Source organism: Argopecten irradians, chromosome 14 (assembly GCF_041381155.1).
Source record: "Argopecten irradians isolate NY chromosome 14, Ai_NY, whole genome shotgun sequence".
Taxonomy (NCBI): Eukaryota; Metazoa; Mollusca; class Bivalvia; order Pectinida; family Pectinidae; genus Argopecten; species Argopecten irradians.
This window is the reverse complement of record NC_091147.1, coordinates 33,724,726-33,746,429: the sequence shown is the minus strand read 5'-3', so window position 1 is coordinate 33,746,429 and position 21,704 is coordinate 33,724,726. Positions and strand designations below refer to the sequence as shown.

Here is a 21,704-nt window from a genome sequence, read left to right as displayed (position 1 = left end):
CTTTCTTTTTCAAGGGAACTGTAACTCCATACAAGTTAAAAGAATTTATTGAACTACAATGGCTTGTTAAAAACTGAATAAGCTTTGGCTATTTCTGAAGTTATTTTTTTACTTTAACACATAGACAGATGAGCATACTTTTGTTTACATATTCTGTATTCTCATACATTACTCTTTTATACTTTTCTTGACAGTATACTTGTAAAATGTACCATAAGGTCCTGATTTTCAAACTAGAGAACAGGTCTTGCACAGAAGGATTTCTTTGTATTAGTTTGGTGTTACTTTTGCTAATATTAAAATCCCTTTCAAGCCTCCATGTTAAGTAGACACTCTATCAGAAGGGAAAAGGCCAGTGGTCAATAGAAGTGGCCTGTGGTCAAGAGGAAGTAGCCATCAGACCTGTAGGGTTGATAAGTTCAGTGAGACACTCTGGTGACACTGATCATCTGATAAAGTGCTGTTTGATCAAGGCTACCTGTAATACTGGTATTTATACTGTTGCTTTGCAGCTTTTGTGGAAATGTATGGTAGGCTGTGATGCTCCATGGCATTTCTTAAAGTTTCTCTTATAAGTGTGATGGTAGGATTTAATGTTTTGTTAGCAGATTTGTCTGTATTTCCGTTTGTAAGTTATTTAAAAGCTGTATTTCCAGGCTAAGGTAGTTACATTGTTAGCTATGTCAATGATGTTGCATCCTCTTGTAAGCTTGCCAATATCCTTGTCCCTGATGTTATAGACTTAGTATTGGTGTTGTGATGGATGCAGAAGATTCTAATAATTGTATGAGTGGTAGCTGTAGACATCTATTGAAGTGCTCATTTTTTTCTGTACTCAATTTTGATATAAAATTCTTGTCGTGTGCTTGAAATTTGATTTGCCTCCCCCTTTTCATAAATCCAGTTTGTGGAACACTTTGGAGGTTTACATTGAGGTCAGAACTTGACGGTACAGTAGAAACCTTCATGGTGGTAAGGCTTCCTTATACACGGCTGCACTAACACGACTTCCCAGAACCCAAAACTCTATCTGTCACCTTTATTACCAGATATTGGAACACGATACCCAATGATTTAGGGCAAACATTATACTATAGAAATACCTATAATCAAACCTGCTATAGGGACACTTCGATATAAAAGACACAAATACAGAATGGTTGGTGCATAGGTTTGAATTTTTCGGTATTTTATATTATAATCTACATTTATCAGACTAGCCCAATGATGAATTGGATGTTTGGACATTTCAATTGCCATTATAACATTATATCATACACTTATGGTTTAGCAGAATGGCATGAAGAGCAAATTTAACACATATATGTTTATTTTACAAGATGTTACAGAACATTAAATGTATCAGATCTGCAAAGCATTTGAGATCAAAAGTTATGAAACTGCTCTGAAAAAACTGTGTGAATCAAAGCATGTTTAAAAACATGCAGTTCAAGAAGGCTTCCTGAGCATAGGAACGGCATTTAGCTTTAGTTAATCAAATCTGTTTATGATTTTCAGGAAGTAATAATTCTATCCTAAGAATTCACTATCAAAGAGAGGAAATTGGATGGATGTTGTGATAGTGTTACTGATAGGGATCATCTCCATTTGAATTATTAGATATATTAGAGCACACCAATATGGCAGAGCTAGTACCGGAGATGTGGCCATCGCTTGTTTGTTACCGAACTTGATGCCCAAGGCGTTGGAGCATTAGGGGGTAAAATGAGTGGCGGTATAAAAGTGTCTCAGGTCCTATCACTTCTCACTAATTGCTTTAATATTGGGATAAAGAAAATTGCCAGGCGCTGTCACAAAAAGCAGAGAAACCCAACGAAAGCCTGCTGACACGGGATATTCAATTTATTAAATTTGCTGTATAGATATCCTACATTTCCAGTGGCCTCTGGCTGCCACTCGTGACGTAGGCCGAGGTTCTGTTTTCGTAACAGGCTTTGTAGTTCTCTTTGTGTCGCTAAAGAGGTTACTGATTATTTGTTCCTTATCCAAGTGCATTCTGGGAGTACATTTGCTCTCCAAAGCAGCCAAGTGCATTCTGGGAGTACATTTGCTCTCCAAAGCAGCCAAGTGCATTCTGGGAGTACATTTGCTCTCCAAAGCAGCCAAGTGCATTCTGGGAGTACATTTGCTCTCCAAAGCAGCCAAGTGCATTCTGGGAGTACATTTGCTCTCCAAAGCAGCCTGGGAGTACATTTGCTCTCCAAAGCAGCCAAGTGCATTCTGGGAGTACATTTGCTCTCCAAAGCAGCCAAGTGCATTCTGGGAGTACATTTGCTCTCCAAAGCAGCCAAGTGCATTAGGAGAATATGTTCCTGCTGTTGCATGTAGCTAATTTTATTCTAGGAGCACTTTTGTTCTTGCATTCTATGAATGAAGCTTAGATGTAGCCTCCAGATGTAAATTCTAATTGTGAATCCTTGGAGCAGAATTTTAATTTTCTTCCCAGATATAACCAGTTGCATTCTGAAAATAAAGTATTCTTTTACTTTGCTTCTAGTTCAATTAAATTCAATTCAATTCTTTTATTTTCCTTAAGTTTACAACTTATTGGAATTGTGCAAAATACGCACATATACATATATATACAATCACATAGTAATGTTGTGCCTTGTGCATTTTGGGAATAAACATTTGTTTCAATAAATAGCAAGGTACACAATGAGAATAAACTATTTTAGATCAAGCATGGTTTATTTTATGAATACTTTTTTTCATCGTGACATAGCCAAGTAGAAATCTGGGTAAATCATTTGAAGATAAAGAAGATTCTGGGAGTACAATATAATTGCTTGCAGTTATTTCATCGTTTATTATAGGAATAGCTTACTCTCAGATAATTAAGCAAGTGCATTATGTACTCTGAGATTGCATTCTGGTAAATTCTTTTTCGGGTAAAGCCTTGTAAATATCTGATACTGTCTTGTAATTATACCCCGCCTCCTCCCCCCCCCCACCCTTCCCAACAACAATTTAGTTATTATACAACACCCACTCCCCACCCCCACCGACTCCTACCCCATCCTCTTCTGTCTGTATAGGTAAAATGATCAATTGACTAATCCTCTAAAACTACTGGATCAATTTCAACAAAACTTCGGGACAATGATCCTAATACAATAGATAATCTATATTGTTATACTTCATTTTTTCAAAACTTCTATTGAGTCAGCTTCGTTTCAGTTTATACACATTGAAGTCTGGAGGAAATGAGGTAGAGGAAAATATTAACTTCTTTTAATAGGTAAGATGTCACATTATACTGAAAACTGACAAATATCTCATTGTTAAATGACTAGGGATTAACTTATTTTGTAGCTATTTATGTATTTATGGTAAACAAACTTAATAGGAAACTTCCTAATTAAAGCAGTGTCGTTTTATTTTGTTGTTCAGTATTACCAGCTGTGATCATTTGTTTCATTGAAGTTTCCGCTACTGTTCGGTACATGTGAAAACTGACAAACAGACAAGATAATTTGTAGTGATTATCTCCCCTAGGAGTTTGGAGTTGTGTAATTTTTTGTTGGTGCCAGGTTACAGTGTAAAACGGTTGACAACACTGAATCAAGTATGCCTCTGTGGACTCTTTAAAACCTCAAATATATAAAAGGGCTCCTGTTTCCATGGTAACTACACGGATTGAGTATTTTAGGCTTAAATAACTTACTGTACATTTTATTATCTCCTCTATGTAACTTATTTCAGGAAAAAAATGACCGGAAATATTTGCAAGCAATTAACATTTTCAAACAGTAAAAATTAAATATATACATGAGATTGTACATATCTTTTTTCTCCATTTGATTTCTGTGTATTAAATTAACTATGAGGAAATTGTCTGCTAACTGACAAAAGCTGCTGATATTACAAAAAGTCTATGTTTTTTTCACAGTGTAGGAAGTTAATTCCTCAATAATGTTTCTTCTAGAGACTTAAAACAAATTTTGTTTATTTAAAACAGTTCTAGCATTGCTGTTTCCTTGTTTCTTGCAAAGGTCAGACTTATAAGAAATACTGCAATTAAATTGTAAGTTTTCATCTGTTAGGGCGGGTAGGATCAAAACCATTTTTGTCCAGAAAATTCAGGCAAATGTAAGCAAATATAGATGCTATACTCATTTTCGCTTCAAACTGCGTTCTGAAATGCGAACATATACTTTTCGGAATCTAATAACAGAGTTTTTATTGGATAAAGATCGTGGAGATGGCCAGGCAAGCAAAAGGAAAGGGAGATTATCAAACAGCTACATGTATCTATGACATAATTTCAAAATGATATATGGTTCAGGGAATGTGGTTAGCAACAGAAGCATACCTAGTTTCACTATAGTTCCAGACGAGGTTTATCCACGGATGCATGCCTGAAGGGAATCTTGTCATTCGTGTACATTCAACATTCACTGATTTGTGCAGTGATCCCTGCCATCCCTATACAGCCGATGATTTGTTAATATGTGAAGTATAAGCATTACAGTTCTTCTGCCTCCCAGTTTACAGTTATTATATTGGAAGCCCTTTGGGGAAATGACTTTTGCTTGTCTGGACGAGTTTGCTAGATTTCGTCTGGTTTGTCTGTCAGGACATTACAAGTTTGTCTAAGCAGGAAAAGATTAGGGATGTTCCCGAGAATCATGTCAAGTGAGAGAAAAATATTCCTCATATAAAATATAAGAAAATGAAAATGACAGTTAACAAAAATTTTCTACACTTTAGCTTAATAATTTCTTTGATGGCCAATAATTTATATGTCAATCTCATCATCATAATGTGTCTTTTATCACGATGACAAATTTCCAAACCTTTTTAATTAAAGACAATTAACAGAAAACATATTTCCTGTGATGTCAGTTCAGATTTTAACGCTCCCCATTTTATGTGTGTATCCAAATGAGAACATTGGTCATCCATTTAATCAGGTCTTAGTTAGGCGACAGACCATTGAATTAGAGCCTCAGATTTCTCCTTCCTGTGTTTGCTTTGTCATAGGTTGTCATGGGAACTCTGAGGATCGGTAATTGATGAGGCCGACGAGGTCGATTGACAGCACCAATAGACAAGTTCACGTTTGATTACCGAAGTGTCATCTGCCTTACAAAAATCATCTACTTATGATATATATTAAGTTTAGGTTGATGATGGTTTGCTCAAGGACCTCTGGTAGGAACAGTAGTTAATGACAGTCAGTTTTTGTTGTTGGGATTAAAGGTAGAAGTTTAGGTCTGGTCTGTGCCAGCTAAAGTCTGATCCTAAACACAATGAAATCTGACATGATGACATCAAATACAGATTTCTGGAGAAAAAGCGCTGGCAAATCACCACTTTAATTAATGTAACCTAATTAAAAATTTTGACTTAATTCAGATTGTTTTGAGACGCATAAAAGATTTGCATCATATTCCATCATCTTAACAGACAAATGCCACTGTGAACCCTAGGATTGAATTGTGATCTTAGTCAAAACTACAGTTAAAATCTGATCTTGAAAATAACCCCAGTAGATGATACAGATATCTGTCAATAAATGATAAGTAAAATGTACAGTATAACTTGCCTGAACCAGATGTCGCCGGGACCTGAATATTAGATCGACATATACAGGTTTCTGGATTATACAGGTTTGAGTTACTGTCATTAAGAAGCAAAATCCTATACATTGAAGGTCGGAATAGAAAGTTATCCTGATAAGACAAGAGTAAGTTCTGACAGGTTACACTGTATTGCCAAATATGTTATATTGTAGCAAACTTCATTGTGGAATCTACATAAAATCGAATTTATGAATTGTCTGGAATTACTTTCAGATGTTTGAAGTTTTGGAAGCTTCAGCCATTTTCTCTCAAAATTCTGCTAATTCGTCTTTGATGCGAAATCATGCCTGCATGATATAGATGGCAATAAAAGCAGAAGTGGGATAAATCTAATATAGGGAGTTTATACACTGTGTTGACTCCCCTTGTTAACTAGATTTCCCCGTAGTGATATACTGATGAATTTCTACTTCACTGACCATCAGCTGAGAAAATTGTACCGTCCTTACTTTGTGTCCCAGTTTCCTTGACCAACTGACCGGTTCTGACCCATGCTACTAAACTTTCAGGATTGGCAGATATAGAGAGTATAATGCTCGGAAATATGACATATATTTAATAACCCAGAAAAAAACACGACACAGACCGTCAGATGGTCAATGGCGTAAGATAGATGATACATTGTATGTTTCTGTGTCATCCCTTACATGATAGCCCCAGTGATCTAACCCAGGAGTGAGGGCGCTGATGTAGACTAAATTACACCAAATAATTGAATCTCCGGCAATTTGGCCTTGACCTTGATGAGATGGCTGGTCTTGGATACTCATTCTGGCCAGATTTATTACTCTTCAGCCATTTTTAGGTCATAGATTTAATGAATGACAATTATATTATCCAAATATTTGTTAACATGACCATTAAAGATGTTTTATAAGTCTATGAATGATATCCATCCAGCCTGACCTTCAGCTTGTGCACTCAGGATCACTAGAGCTTGTAAATGATATTTGCTACGGCCTTGACCCTCATTTAATGACCACGGAAAAATGTTCATATATTCATGAACCCCTTTTAGGACTATATACACCTATAATAATGAACAATCTGCAATGCAAAAGCCAAAATTGTTTATAGGTTTCTAAAATGGCAGTACAATCATATATCTGTTTAACAAGTGTTACGTTTATCATTATGATTGTTCACCTTCTGCTTCATAACCAATATGAATGCCAACTGAATAATGGCAACACTTTAAGGAATGGCATCCCTGCTATCTTATCTCTGACTGATTTTGAGGATTACACAAATATTTTTGCTATTTGATATCAATACTTTTAATTGTTCAAAAAAGAAGGCAGAAAGAAAACAGGAATTGACTGCTGAAGAGAGGCCAGAAAGTTATATAATCTGGAGCCATCAAGCGTTCCTGATTTAGAAATTAGATTTGTTTCTATAATCCATTAAATCCAGCTATCAACAGCTCGGAATCCTGATGTGACTCTGTCGATTCTTGTTTGATGACTGACATTCATTCTACTACCATTTTCATTTCTATAGCTTCCTTTGTTGAGCACTTCAAGTTTCATGTTCATTTGTAAATATTTATATAGCAGAAAGGGCAAGTGTTGAAATCTCTGTCGGAAATGTCGGAAATCTCGTGTCAGATGCCTAAAATCAATGTCTGACTTGTGTTCGGTTTTCTTTGGTTTTTATTTTACATTTAACCTCAGGTTACAACCTAGGATAATCCGTATTTATATATTTAACAGTTAAAATGTTGTTAACGCCTATTCTGGTGAGACGAGCAAATAACCAAAGCTTTTTAAAATATTTATCGTGCATGTTATTCATCAGGGAGATGTCATTTTCTCTGATTTTAGTTTACAAAATGAGATAATCTGTATATATATATTTGACGGTAAGAATGTGGTTAGGGTGGGCTCTACTGAGCTGATAAAGTCAAAGCTTTTAACATATTTATTTGGTTATTCTTAAGGGGGATTGAGTTTTCTTTGATTTTTGTTTTACTATGAACCTTAGTTTACAAACTGAGATAATCCGTATTTATATTTCACTAAAAAAATGTCATTAGCGCCTACTCTATTGAGATGATTAAAGACAAAGCTTATTGAAATATTTATCAGGCCGTTCTCCAGGGAGACCCGTTCTCTCTGAGTTATAGATTAGAGGGTGTGTGATTATATACTATTCAGATCAATGCCTGGCTATTTTTTGATTAAGGTTCAGAATCCCCCAGTGTATTATCTAAAGCTGTAATGATTGCAGATAAAAACACCCACTTACCTTATCAATCAATGGCTGCAATGAAAAACTAAGACAAATATATCTTGGGAATAGTCTATAGATACAAATTGTAGTTTTTATTTACATTAATTGTTCCTCACTTCATCACAGTTCTAATTTAGGGCCGTGGTGGCTGCATGATGCAATTTCAATTTAGGGTCGTGTTAGCTGAGTGGCTAAGATATTCAGACAAAACACATACATATTGCCATAAGTCCTCTACCCCTGGGTTGCAAGTTTGAATCCCATGTGGGGGGTTATTGCAAAAATGTACTGACCATATGTAGGCTGATGTTTTTTCTCAGGGTACTTTCAGCTTTGCTATACTTTCCAAATCCGGCAGAAAAATTCCAGTCTAATTTTGAATATAAATTGTGTGAAGATGGGGGCTTTCATTTATTTTTTTCTTGAAAAACTTTTCTTTTGTATACATTGCGCAATCACCTCAGTGAAATCCTCTTAACAGTATATTACAATTGTTTGTCCATCATTGACAGGCTTTCACAAAATGCCATGAATGGATCTAAGCTTTCAAGAGTTATCTTTCTTTGGCAGACATACTTGGCATGTGTGGATTATCTCCCTTAACTTATAATCTTCAACTGACAGCCTCTCAAATTGGAGAAAAGCGAAAACACATTTTGGCTTTAATTTTGGAATTCAATGTGGAATGTACTGCAATCAGGCTTATAAATGTTTTGATTTTGATGCCTGTTTTAAACTGTTATATTTTCTTTAAGTTCAAATAGCCAAGTTTCCAAATGGAGCGCAACATGTTTATGAATTTTGCACTTTTATATGCCTTCATAAAAATATTGCTATTTTTCCATAAACATTAGTTTAAACATCTTTATTGCCTTCACTGAGCAAGGATATTGGGCACTTTTACAACTTTTAAAGCATTTCTTTAAATTTGGCCACAAACATCCTTGGGGAAGGGGGAACAGAACTTGTATAAATTTTGGCTCTGACCCCCCGGGGGCAGGAGGGGCGGGGCCCAATAGGGGAAATAGAGGTAAATCCTTTAAATCGCTACTAGTCATAGAGTTCTGCATGGATTGTAACCAAATTTGGCCACAAACATCCTTGGGGGAGGGGGAACAGAACTTGTATAAATTTTGGCTCTGACCCCCCCGGGGGCAGGAGGGGCGGGGCCCAATAGGGGAAATCGGAGGTAAATATTCAAATTCCTTCAGAAAAGAAACAATGAACCTGTATTCAGAACATGACTTGGCATTACAAACCAGGTGAGCGATACAGGCCCTCTGGGCCTCTTGTTCCATAAACATTAGTTTTAAACATCTTTATTGCCTTCATTGAGCAAGGATATTGGGCACTTTTACAACTTTTTAAGCCATTTCTTTTACAGAACAAGATGGCATAAATTATTCTCATTCCAAAAACTATATCATGTACCGAGCAGAAGAGAAAGAGAGAAATCATACATAAATTACATACTACACATATTTTGTTAGAGAATTTTTAGATAAGACAGGGGGAGGTAATTTCTATTACTGGGATCTTGCTTAGTTTTACCTGTCTACATCTAGTATAACATAATCACATTTAAAGGAACAAAGAAAAAATGTCTGTATAGTGGCCTTTAAACACTTATTGTGTTAAAACTGACAATTAAGTACCCCCATGTGACTGTATTAAACAGGGTGTTGTTGTACAGAGCTGATCACTTAGACAGGTTTTACTTGTATTTATATCACTTTTGTTTATTGGGGCTGATGTTATAATATGGAATAATTTAGGTCTACCTTTACTTTACAAATTTGAACTATTCTGCTTTAAACTATACCTCGGTCAGTCAATATTTCCTAAAGATGTGGATAGTGATATCCAATTTTGCTGAATAAAGTTCCAGTTATCCCCCTTATCACACACTCTGGTTGTAGTTGAACAAAATGATCTCTATCTTAGATATCAAAATTATGAGAACAGCCATAAGTTTAAAAGTAAACTGCCTGTTAGATATTATTAAAAAAACCCAGAATAGAATAAACATTTGTTCAATGAATGGTATGTTATAATGTAACTTTATTATAATGACAACAAACAATTGTGAGCATTTATAAGTCTTAGATGATATAATGATACATGTACCTGTATAGAAATGCACACCTGTGATGGATTTTTCTTTGCAACAAAAATAGAGAAATGACCAGTCATTGCTGCTGTGGCTACAAGTAAGAGACTTTATCCAGCACCTTCTTAGCAATGACTCCCTTTTTTTGTAAGATATTCAACAAACTTTACTGAGGCTCTCTCTTAATGTCATTTTGGTTGACATTTTAATCCATAATATGTGACCTGTGTATCCCAAACAGTGTATTGCCTCATTGGCATCATTTGCATATTTAAAGCCCTTTGTTAATTTTGCTATTTAGATCTCTGTAAAATTTTCTGTTCGAAAGAAATTTTTAGTGTTAATTGAAAACTATCTTATTGAACATTCTTAGTGTTGTTCACATGACATCTGTACAGTAATATTTTCTTTAGCCATACTTTATTTGATGTAAATATTTTTCCTGTTCAAATTCAGCATCTTCCTTCACTATTGTATGTATTTTGATGATTGTACAATTAATAATGATTATTATTAGCAGTTGATTGGCATGCAGTTATACAACTAAACATAAATTATACCCATCATGCAGTAAAACTGTTGTTCTCCTTAAAATGTAACTTTTGAAATTATGTGCCTTCTTTTTGTCAAAGGAATTTTATTAGTCTGCATTTTGACAGTATTCTTTGTTCTTATAGCTTGAGTTTATAATGTTAGAAATAGTTTCCCTTGTTGTAGATACATTAATGCCACATTTGTGAGCAGAAGAACATTCCCTGTGGTAAAATGAAAGCTGACAAGGTTCTTGTCACAGACAATGACCATTACAATTTTTAGTTTTAAGTTAACAAAATTGATTTTACAGTTGTTGTACATGATTTACTACTGGAATTTTGCTCCATAATTTGGCGATAAAATTTTAGATTTCAGATTTAATGGAAGGCAGATAGGAGTGATGAAATTTGTGTGTATAGCTCTCAAATCCTCCTGTGTCTGGTGCCGAGAGACTGCAAATGCATGCTGGGACGGTACAGGAAACGCGATAAATCATCCGCGCAATATCTTTAATCATTACCACTTAAATGTTACATATAAAATTAGCTTTTTACAGTTAGGAGTTTGTGTATGCTTATTCTGAAGGCATTAAAACTGTACTGTTTCTGTAGGGAGAGCATAGTAACGTCCTGGCTTTTTATCAGCAAAGCTCAGCAGCAGTTCGATATAGGGGTCCGGTTCTTCTGATGAAGCTTATAACATTCTCAAACTACCACATCTGAATTTTTTGCTTTGCATCGCAAAATTTGCCAGTCAGGTTTTATGTAAATATTTAAACGTTTCTTTGGTTTTAAGCCAAGGCTGTTATGCATTGAGGAATAAAATAATTTTGTTGTTTTGATAATTTCAAAAATTGATAGGTAAAATAAAAGAATTTCTTCTTGCTAATGAGTAACCTGACAAGGCTCATCAGAAGCGTTGTTTATGTACGTCATCATTGCCGTCATTAACTGTATGAACGTAAGGCAGGTTTTTACCTGGTGCCAAATACAGTTGATTCTATAACACATTGATGGTGTGAGTGGTGGGGAATGATTAATGTAAAGGATAGGGGCATGGGGTATCCCTGTTAAGGCCATACTTGTGACTGAAGATTATGTAAGAAATTAAATTGGGGGAGGGGCTTGATGATGGTTGGGGAAGTGGGTTATATTGTTAATGTAAAGGATAGGAGCGGAGGAATCCCTGTAAAGGTCTGTCTGAACAGAGTGAGAGGCAAGAGATTATGTAATGAATTATATTGGGGGAGGGGCATGTTGATGGTTGGGAGGGCTAGCTAATGTAACGGATGGGGACAGGTATTACCCTTGTTAAGGCTTAACAGAACAAACTATAGGAGAGAATATTGTGTAATACATTGGAAGTATGATTAGGGCTTAATGTGAAGAATGGTGTTTGGGTGGGGATTGGCTAGAGGCAGGGTGTGTCCCTTCATATCAAAGAGGCTATATGGCTTTTGAAAGGAAATATAAAGGGGTGGGAATATAAAGCAGGGCTATCTAATTGCTAGAGGGATTGACGAAGGGCATGCTTCACATACCTAGGAAGAAGTTGGTGACATGGTGACAAACTCTTATGAGAATCAAGACAAAGATGATGCATGAGAGCAGAGGTTAAAGAATTTCTCAACTGTTCTAGATTACCTTCCCCTGGTTTGAAATTAAGAATTCTACAGAGAAAAATAAAGCCTACTTTCAATCTTGATTTTAGTTTCCAATAGTCTGGTAGCCAGTCTATGGGATCTTGATGTTCAAACTCTAGGCATGTTAATGGGCTATAACTCATGTTGTTGAGTCAGCATGTACATAGCTGTTGTGTCACTGCCCCAATACAACACAGACCCCAGTAGATATAAACATTTCATTTGTTACATATGTAAAATGTCTATCTGGTATGCTCTACCAAGAACCACCCAGGCTTCACATAACCAATACCAATAAGACATTTCTTCATGGAAAACCATCGGAAACACCCAGCCAAAACTTCATATCTTGTACTTACTATAACAGGTCTCAGTTGTGTGATGATTACAGTGAGGTGTACACAGGTATACATAGACCTTATGTGCTTCAAGCGTTTTTGATTATCATATTCATACTCCAAATTTCGCTATCTACGTAGTTTATCTCCGCTAATTAATCCCTATGTCATTTACATTGATAGGAATTTCCATTCAATTTTTAAACCTGTGAAGGTTTATCTTCACAGACTTATTTTGAAATGGTAATTCAGTAGCCTTGAAAGAAAGTTGGTTGATGTATAATTAGATTTTTTTTTAACGGTCTGTCTAGTGATGAAAAGTTATTCTGTCTTTGCATATTACAGGGATATCTGCAGCCCTTGATATCCCTATGAGTTTGCTAATTACTCAGACACTGACCAGTTGTTAGTCAGTTGACGTAATCTCTGGGATTGCTTTTGTATCTTGTTAATGGGTTTTCTGCCTCCAGCCACTGGTGGGTGATATCGTGATATCGTACAGATTTATTGGGCATCTACACCTCGATTCCTTATCTGATGGATGACCGTTTAACTTGCTGATAAAATGAATATTTACAATCTGTTTAGAACTTGTCAGCTCCCAACACAATACATCAATGAGCATTTTAGTAAACAAATGATAAAACTTGGCTACTGCAGGGAAGGATATCATCTATGTTTTCAGCTTATTGAAATACCCACTGGGATCCATTCAAGGGGAGATCATTCCTGTGGTACCTATGTCTCGTATTTCATGCCGTATCGTTTTATGACAAATTTCATACTGGGATTGATTATCAGATGAAATTGATAGACTCCTTTTTATCATAGATTTCCTGGAGCTGTCATCTCCCAATCAAAATTTTCACGATCTTGAGCATAACATAGACAGTGTCATGTCATTGATCTGAATCGTTAAAATGTTTTATATGTCATTGGCATGCAGGTACTGACATATTCCATACATCCAAACATACATATGATACGGAATAAACAAAGCAATTTCGGATTTCACATACTGGGCCTGACAGTGGACTGTGATTTCTTTCCAGATAAAAATGTCGAGAAGGGGCAGATAACTCTATAATCAACTACTTCATCAATTTCTCGGACGTCATCAAATAGGAATGTTGTTTTCACAGTATATAGATCTGTTTGAATCACGTCCTTCTTTTTTTGTTTTCCTGTCAAATTTTGCATTCCAATGAGCAAAAAGCTTTTGTAATGAATCTTGTGTGCATGATCCTAGATTGTTATATAACAGTTGTAGATGCCCTGTTTTCTGGACAAGTACAGGGTCAAAAACATAACTGTTTCACTATACATTTTCAGTGTATGCTATAAGTCTGTTTTTTCTGGTGATAAGACTCCACTTTAGACCAATAAGACTGCTCAGGTTACCCAACTTATTACATAAATGAGATTAAATAAATAAAGTTTATACTACCTGAACACTAACTCATAATTTCAATTGTCGAAGTTGAGAAATAAATATCAATAAAAAATCCACTGATCAATATAGTCTAGAGCTATCAGGTTTGAACTTATTGACCTGACCTAATGAATAATATATGCAAAGTGTAAAGTTAGTGATTCAGAACAATTGTGTATGATATACTACGACAGAAAGGCAAGTCATTACTTAGAAGGTTCATCTCTGATATTGACAGCTTGTCAAAATGATTCCTCAATGACAGTTTATGGGCTGTAAAGGTCACGAGTAAATTCAATCTTTGAATAGGGAGAGATTAGGTACTTTGTAACTACAACTCTGTAAATTGGTATAGTCATGCAAATATGATTTGTACTTACGGTATTTTATATCCAAACTTCAGGCCATGATAGGGAATAAATATCTGTTTGTTTGGTTTCATGTATTTGTTTGTTTAGATTTAATATAATATATACTTTTTTATTAACAAGAATTAATTTATAAATCGTTTAAAAACTATAGAAACTGACTCAAAGTTTATAGATTATTCTCATACATCGATCTCATTGATTTTTTATTTAATTATTTTAATAGTTTCTTTGAAGAGAGATATTATTTTACACATTTTCAAAGGGGAGGTAACTGACAAAAATAAAACTCTTAAAATGGAGATTAATATTAAATCACATATTTCAAGAGGTTATAATGGATTAATCTGGAACTCTTTAGAGGGATGCTGGCATTTAAAAATTCAATGATGTCAAAGGGAGATAAATCTATGGTCACAGAATGTCGTAAATTATGAATCAGGAACTATTCAAGGGGAGGTAACTATAAATCCAGTAATGTCAAGGGGAACAGTATCTTAGTCCAAATGATTACAGAAATTGTAAATGAGGAACTTTAAGTGGGGGGGGGCAACTAAAATAAGGTATAAGAGGGAGATAACTCACTTCGTAGAATTTCAGAAATTTTTTATGAGGCATTATAGGAAATTTTAAAAGGAGAGTTGACTTTCATACCTCCACTATCTAAGTACAGACAACTCTCAATAGAATCTCAGAGGCTGCTGATCCAGACGTAGAGCAGATATCTACAACTTAAGTTATACCTAAGGGAGATAACTTTTTTTTTTGAATAGATATACACAGAAGTTTGTAAGTGAATTAGCTGTACACATGTGGACATGTGTTGTGGTTGTATTGTTGGTAGTATATGTCATACTGACTACCTAAATTTGTCTGTTGAGGATAAACGAAAGGTCACAGGTTACAAAGACCTGTTGTGGATCCTTTGTCTACTGATGCTGTGATAGGATCTTAGGTCACAGAGACTCTATAATCATCGTATGTGGGTGTTGCCTGGATGGAATCTGTTCCAGAAATGTCGGAGAATGACATTTAATGGTAATCCCTGTACAACCTCTGGTCCTAAATGTCGGTGACTGTTAAGTCAGAATGTGGGGTCTAAATGTGGATAACTTACTGCAGTAGTACATAACTCCACTCATCCGATGTCCTGAATATAGCCTGTAACTTAATTTTATCCCAATATATCATTATAGCTGATCTTTATGAAAATTCTGGTGACAGCTAGCACTGGTAAACATGTCTTGAACTTTAACCAGAGGACGTTAAATTTGAGTGAAAAACTGACATCAATATTATTAATTTATCAATAAAACCTTTCTTAGTGACCTGACCTCTGTATAATGACCACCTGATTAAGTGACCACTTTCTTTGTGTTCAAAATGAACCATTTCAATACAGTATGACCTGTGTATAAAGACCACCTGACTGTAAAGACCGTTTTCTTTGTCCTTTGGGTGATCTGACTGTATATATAAACTATTAGTCCTCAGTTTAGTAATTAACTGGCAACATGACAATACAATAGTTGATTCAAGTTACAGCATTTAGAAACTTTTCCAGTTTATATTGACTTTGGTCTATATATAACAGTACCAGATTCTGACCTTTACATATTTGTTGACTTTACTAAATCTGAAGTTGATTGTGTATGAATGTTTTCAGGAGACTGATAGCACCAGGCCAGGCGTGGGCAGTATAGTGTTATATAGGTATTGAGACTGTCTATAACATGTATATAGCCAGGTGGATTACCATCCTTAACTAGAGACCAGTAACATGTATATAGCCAGGTGGATTACCATCCTTGACTGGAGACCAGTAACCTTCTTGTCACTCAGCTGTCTCAAGTCAAGGTCAAACCTGTCAAGGGCAGACAACTGTTGACAGAACTTAGGATTGTATTTGTTTGTTGTAAAAACAAAACTGAGTCAGAATGATTGCCTTGTTCAAGATTCTAGAGATTCTTATAGTAGCTGGCATGAAACAGTAATGGTCTACTAGCTCCTGTATTACGTTTGAAATATTTAATATTGGCATAACATTGCCATATGTTATACAATTAATTATTTATGCTTCTGAACTCCATCAAGGAAATGATTTTGTTAAGAAACATGATCTTACGATCGTTAACCCTTCATGGCACTGTAACCAGCTATGAGTTTTGTTATACTAAGTAACGATTACTAGAACAATAATGTTGTAATATGGTCTGTTACTTGTGACATATGGTATATTGAACAATATCCAAGTCTCCCGGGGGCTGTAGTGGCCAAGTGGTTAAGTTGTCCCAACATATTACTACAAGCCCTCCACCTCTTGGTCGCAAGTTCAAATCCCAAGTGGGGCAGTTGCTAGGTATTGACAATTGGTTGGTGATTTTTTCTCTGGGTACTCTGGCTTTCTTCCATCATCAAACCTGACATGTCCTTAAATGGACAAACCAAACTTATTTATATCTGGATAAGTGTGAAAAATATGCAAAAGGCAACGGCTTCCTGTATATTGTTTTGGATCAGCAAGACATCAGCTTTGACAAGGAGATGTAAAAAAAAAAAAAAAAAATTTTTTTTTGCTTATGGGGCCCGGTATCATAATTGAATATTGTCTTATAAGATTGTATTAAGATTTCCTTGTGATTTTATGATTAATATATTCCTAACAAAGTTTCATTTTCTCTTTTTTAGGTAAGTGATTGTTTGGTTAAGCGAGACACGATTAGGTGATGAAGGTGACAAGATGTGTCACCATCCATACAGGTGAGTGACAGTTTTAGCTGCACAGGTATGACAAGATCTGTCACATCACTACAGGTAAGTTGAGAACTCGCACAGGAATCGCTGGGAAATGTTCAGGTGTGACATGTCTTTGACTTTGCACTTCAGGTTCTGTCAGATCTCACAACTATCAAAAGATTTAAAATTATGGTTGGACGTATAGAATGACTGATGGAAGTGCTAGCCTATTGTTTAATATCCCTGTGTATTAATGCACATGCTGAATTCAGTGAAGGGGGAAAGTGAAGGACAAAGAATATATAATATCAATGACGATACATCCAAGTAAAAATTGGATTGTGTTATGCTATCGTCAACATCATCCCGTCCCAGTTCCATATCATATACATAATATTCAGTATTACAAAAATAATATACAGTTCATGTTTCATAGTCAGTCTTTGTTCAATTCGATTTACTTGTAGAAAATGTCTGCATGTTGACTTTGATTTCAGGGGTGAAGGTCAAAAGACAATGACTGCAATTCATGCAAAAGCCAAAATTTTAGTGTTAATTTTGTGTAGATAGAACACTGTTTACATATGATTGCTTTTCAGAATCCTTTGTGTTTATGTTTCCAAGAAATGAATGACGAGAAATGACATAAAAGATGTTTTTGTGTCTGCTGCTAGTTGGAGTATAAATTGTCCATCAATCCAAGGGTGGACTGACACAATATACCCTGTCAAAATGAACCCCTGTCTAAAATGGATCCCTGTCTATACTAGCCAAGTGTGCTGGTACCCAATTGACATTCAGTTTAGATAAGTAATACTGTATATATTTTGGATTTGGTCTGTCAATCCTTCTGCCCATCATGTGTTTATTGGGGGGAGAAATATCTATTATCATAGAATCCACTTAAAATTAGAACATCTCTGTTTAGCTTAGATATATATTCATGGCTATTATGCACAGATGTAAATGTACCTCTGTAACTACAAGTCAAAGTGTAAATGAATTGGAGACTTCAAGCCAGCGAATCCCTAGCCACTGTACCAAGATTCTGTCTGATCCAGAGTTATGAGAGAAATCATTATCATATCGCCCACTTCCTGTGTTGTTCCACGAGATTAAATTGGCTAAATTTACGGCCATATTGTATTGGTTTTCCCAGATAGATATAGTCTAGGTGTATCATGGTGCACTAATCTCCAATGTGTCATCTGCGCAGGCAGATCAAAGCATGCAAACTTAGTGCATTCATATGCTCCGTGAATCTGGCCTCCTGGGTATTTCATTTTTCCTCGTGCTTTGATCAAGGTCAAGGGTCGTCTCTCAGCCTCCGTATTGAGAATTCATTCAGTACAGAATGGTTATTTTTGGTTCCATTTGTTGCTATGCAAACCAGCTTGCATGTGGTTCTATTATAAGTTGATCATGAAAGAATGGAAAATTTAAATACTTTAGAGTGTTGTATTATCGCCTGCTTCTATATGGAGTTAGGTTTCTATCTGTTGCTCAGACTATAGGAGAAAGATAATCTTTTATAATCCTTAAAACTTTACAAGGTTGCCATTATGTATTCCAATTCAAAGGCCATTCTTAAAGTACAATAAACATGAATTACATGAGCTCATATTAGTAAAGTTAATTCAAGATATCACTCCATGTAATAAAGTGTTGGACAGGTAGGAGAATGACCAAATAACCTATATTTGGGCTTGCACTATTGTTAAGATATGAATCATACAGAGTATGTGGCTTGAATGGACTTTTGAAGTTTTGTTCAGTTTGATTAGTTTAATGTCCTATTAACAGCTAGGGTCATTGAAGGACATGCCTAGTTTGTAATTGGAAGAAAACCAGAGTACCTGGAGAAAAGCCACCAACCAGCGGCCAGTACCTGGAAAATGCCCCACATGGGATTCAAATTTCAGAGGTTGAGGGCTTGTTGTAATATTATGTCAGGACATCTTAACTACTTGGCTTCATCATTGGCTTTTGAAGTAAGGTAAAACTCAGACAGAGACGTGTCCACAATGTTTAATACGGTAGTACAAATTCACAGGACAGTTTATCATATGTTGTTGGTAGTAGTACATTACTTACATATACCTATACACCTAGTACATGCAATACTCAAATATTCACTCACTCCCCTAAATCTAACTTAACCTCCCCCAAATCTGTGTGACCATTTATCTAAAAGTTTCATTGTAACTTTCCGTGTGTTTAAGTCATGTTGTCTCTAATGTGTAGATTGTTTCTTATAATGGGCTAAACCAAAATTTTATAGGGAATGAATCAGGGAAGGATTTGAAGGACTGTTTTTTGTAGAATAGGAGTGCCACCATTAGGTGATGCCACAGTAGTTGATGAATGCCACAATAGGTTGTATATATAGAGGTTAAACAACAAGTGGTGGTTGGATATGGAATTTATTCCACACGAGTGACTTATTTTTTAAAAATTACAAAAGACACAAGCTTTAGCGAGAGTCTTTTGTAACTTTAAAAAATAATTTACGAGTGTGGAATAAATTCCATATCCAACAACCACGAGTCATGTAACCTGTTTCTACCACAATTATATCCGCTTTTAGCCTATAGAAATATGAAGAGGATAAGTACACACAGCATAGCATGACGTCACTCGATTATTGATGACGTTGACAAATGATGACACGACACTGAGAAAGACGTAGTTCGGTCAAAGTTCATCGTGACAGCCAATCAGAATGTGTACAGAGTTTATACCACGTATAAACAAATTGTTAATCAACAGCTGCATTGTTTATTTGATACCCTGACAGTTGAATAACACCTCCTATTGTAATAGAAAATGTAATTAATGATGGAATCTTACTTTGGTCGATATCAAAGGGTGATGAATTGAGTTCCTTCTGAATTTTTCTCCATCTGTTTGAATGAACTGTGAAGTGTATTCTGTCTCTGTATATTAGAAAGTTATCTCCTTTTTAGGAAAGTATCGATTGTTATGTCATTACTATGTGGCTAAAACTGGCGTGTGATACTACATTCATGAAAAGATGACGTAACGTTCAAATCTACCCACAAGGGCAGGTAACTCTGTAATATATAGATACGGAATCTGAATGTGGCGATGAGATAGTACTATGGTTGTGTATGAGTGCCACCACGGTAGCTCCTGGCTAGATTGTTCATTGGAAGTCTTAATCACATTTTAAGCTAGATGCACCCAATAACTCAAACAGCAAACACTTAACTTCAATCAAAGGATTATTTCTTATGAGATAGTGAAATTTACAAAAGATTATTAGGTGAATGATATAGAAGGAAGCTCTGTACATGTAAAAAAAAAATCCAGGCTATTTTATGCTATATCAATCTTGATCACGCTATACGGAGAAGGGCAATACCCTAGGGGTCGACTCTTATCACTCCCAAGGTTATACTGCTAATGAAAATTGTTCTTTCTAATAATGATATAGAGTTTATTAGTCGTATTTACTGTGGTAAACTATTTTAATTATGAACAACTGATTGACTACTTACATTTTCAATCAGTTTTCGGTATTAACTTTTCCTAGTTTTATCTTTGATTTTATGAAGAGGAGGGCTGAGATAATGCCAGCGGTATTTTTGGAAAGTTTGAACCCAAGTATCGAGGACGCTAGATTTATATACAATCAGGTTTTAATACAAAATAATTGCCATAGGGGAATTTAGCAGAGCAGGAAAGAAGATGACTTTTAATATAGAATTGGTCGAGCTAGGTTTTAGTAATCTGTTGCTATGTCAACTGATTTATCTTAATAATTCTTAAGTTGTGTAACTTATAGAACCTTGGGATGATAGAAAGAGGCCTGCTGCTCTATGATAGCAGTTTACTGGAGATAGAGAAAGAAAAGCTACACTCTATGGGAGTGTGTTCTACGGAATCTTTACAGCGAGAGTGGGTATCACTCTATGGGAGTGTGTTCCATGGAATCTTTACAGCCAGAGTGGGTATCACTCTATAGGAGTGTGTTCTACGGAATCTTTACAGCCAGAGTGGGCATCACTCTATAGGAGTGTGTTCTACGGAATCGAGAGTGGGTATCACTATGGGAGTGTGTTCTACGGAATCTTTACAGCCAGAGTGGGTATCACTCTATGGGAGTGTGTTCTACGGAATCTTTACAGCCAGAGTGGGTATCACTCTATGGGAGTGTGTTCTACAGAATCTTTACAGCCAGAGTGGGTATCACTCTATGGGAGTGTGTTGTACAGAATCTTTACAGCCAGAGTGGGTATCACTCTATGGAAGTGTGTTGTACAGAATCTTAACATTCATTTATAGTGAGAGAGAAACACTGCCTGTACCAATTAAGTGAGAAAGTGACAGGAGAGCAGCACTATATGGAAAAGTGTTCTATGAAATCTTAACATTCGTTTATAATCATAGGGAATCTTTACATTTAATGTAGCAAGAAAGAGCAACACTCTATGGCAGAATTGAATCCTATTAATAAGGGAGAAAAGGTGAAAGATAGACTAGAGAGCAGTACTGTATGACAGATCATTAACAATCATTTATAGAGGGGAAACACCTACTGCATGGATATATATATATATATATATATGGAACCATATCAAGGAGAGAGAAGAGAACTGCACTCACTATATGGGAGAGTGATCTTAGGAATCTCAACCTTCTGTAACAAGATCGGGAATCTTAATATTTAAGGTGATAAG

General features: G+C 35.7%; 1 protein-coding gene across 1 annotated transcript in view; it reads left to right on the top strand.

Annotated features, from left to right (window-relative positions):
* Positions 1 to 21,704, top strand: part of LOC138308195 (26S proteasome non-ATPase regulatory subunit 1-like) — a 206,243-nt gene that overhangs the window by 96,286 nt on the left and 88,253 nt on the right. The window lies entirely within an intron of this gene.